The following is a 2,255-nucleotide window of genomic DNA, read 5'->3' on the forward strand; positions in this document are numbered from 1 at the left end:
TTCAAGTATCCGAAGCATACTTTTTCCTTGTCAAGCTGTGATTGGCATGGGAAACATGAGTAATCTGAGAATACTTTTTACACTTTTATAATCAAGTACTGTGTTTCATTTCTAGCTCTGTCTTCTTTCTGGCTTCAAGAGATGATGATCCCTCAATTACCATCACCTATATTCTCATCTTTTACACTTTACTTTAAGTTCATCATTAACAGAGCTGAGCCTGTTATTTCCTTCCTTTAATGCAAAAATGGCATTTTGCCCTAGCTACCTGATTCCAATAGTTCACATAGTTACTGTCTTTAAAATCTCTCAAACCTCACAGACCCTAAGAAGGAAATCCACCCCCTTCCTGCCATGTCTTATCTATGTCACCATCAGTGAAAGTTTGTGTAGTCACTGGGCCAGCTGTCAACAGGGGTTTGACAGACTGTCAACACTTCTCCTGCCACGAATGCCTGCACTGTCACTGTCACTCAGTGAGTTAACCAGATCTAGAGCCACATCTGTAAAGATTGCCTCCTGGAACCATCAGTTCCAATACTATCCAAGTCAGTTTTTCTAGAAACACAGCCTGATATTCTTGTGTAAATAATTTATTGATCAAGCGTCCTCAGGAGAGAGTCCCTGAAACAAAATTTGGGAGATGGGTGACACTAGTGACATGGCTGAACTGAGTTGCCTGTTGCTCACCTCCCTACTAAAAGGTACCACCGCAAAGTATAAACAACTGTAGTCCAACTGTTGTGACTGGGAAGTCCCCTGCACAGCAGCAGTGAGATCCTTGTGAAATACAAAGATCCAAGACAGCACCCCGGAGAGGAGAGAAGACACTCAGAGGCTCCAGGGCTCTCTACCTGGTCTAACCTGGTCTAATTATTTTTTTTCCCTCAGAGCAAAGATGGATTTCCTTTCACCTCCTGGGTCACTGGGATTACAGTCATACACCACCATCCTGGCTGAAAATAGATCTTTTGAATCAATTCAGTTAGAGGAAATGAAGAAAAAATGAATGAAATGAATGAAAAATCTAAGGGAGCTATGGTACATCATTCAATGACAAATATTTCCATTACTTCTATTCTGGAGGGAGAAGAGTTGGAAAAGGGCATTGAAAGCATATTTAACAAAATAATACCAGAAAAATTTTCAAATACTAGGATAGTTATGGAAACCAGATCCCATACAGCTCAAAGAACCCTAATTAGACTCAACTCATGCAGTCCTGTCCAAGACACAGTTTAATCAAGCTGTCAAAATGAAAAGATAAATAATTCTTAGGAAGAGGAAAATATTAAATAACATAGAAGGAAATGTTAATAGAATAATAACAGATTTCTCTCAAATTGAGGGCTAGGATAGAATGGAATAATATATTCAGAGCACTAAAAAAACAAAAACAAAAACAAAACAAAACAAAAAAAACAAACATCCAAGAAAAACCCTTTCAGCTATGAACTCTATATCCATCAAAGTTAAGTTTCAGAAACAATAAAGAAATGGTCTTTTTCAGACAAGTTAAAACTGCCAGAATTTTTCTCCATCATATCAGGCATATAAGAAATATTTAAGAAGAGGCCAGAATTAGAAATAAGAGTAAAACTACTGTGATAAAGATATAAATACATTATAAAAAGTACTGGTAGAGTAGATATGCAAATGATAATAACAAAATAATCAAATAGAATCAATAAAGAAAACAAACAAACAAACAAACAAACAAAACTAGTGGGAAGTACCAGAAACCATGAGGAGAAGGGGAAGCACTCTCTCCTAAGAATGAAGATGGCTTTTGATATTGCTTGGTTGCAACTGCCATTTGACATTGGTGATCATTCTTCTCATTCCTTAGCATGAGTTACAGGAAGAAAATGCTTTCTGAGTGGTTTCTATTTAAAACGTAAAATAATAATAATACTGTTGACCCACGGGTCCTAGCAAACATTTACAGGGTGTTTCATATAACAGCTACAGATACACATTCTTTTGGCAGTACTGGGGATTGAACCCAGTAAAGTTTTACCAATGAACTATATTCCCAGCCCCTTTTAGTTTTTATTTTAAGACTTGTGATTATCATGTCTCAGACTCCCAAGTCACTAGGATTACAGGTGTGTGCCACCATGCCCAACTAGAACATGCATTCTTATCACATAAGGAATGACAGCAAAACAAGTTCAAAGACATTCTTAAAAACCAAAATAATATCATAGCTATATTCTTTGACTACTGCAGAATAAAATTGGAAATAAAAACAA

General features: G+C 36.7%; 1 pseudogene; it reads left to right on the forward strand.

Moving 5' to 3' along the window:
* The first annotated feature begins 1,690 nt into the window (after positions 1-1,690).
* Positions 1,691-1,884, forward strand: LOC144373113 (small nucleolar RNA U3; annotated as a pseudogene).
* Positions 1,885-2,255: the final 371 nt, after the last annotated feature.

This window comes from Ictidomys tridecemlineatus, unplaced genomic scaffold (genome assembly GCF_052094955.1).
Source record: "Ictidomys tridecemlineatus isolate mIctTri1 unplaced genomic scaffold, mIctTri1.hap1 Scaffold_236, whole genome shotgun sequence".
In the NCBI taxonomy this organism is placed as follows: Eukaryota; Metazoa; Chordata; class Mammalia; order Rodentia; family Sciuridae; genus Ictidomys; species Ictidomys tridecemlineatus.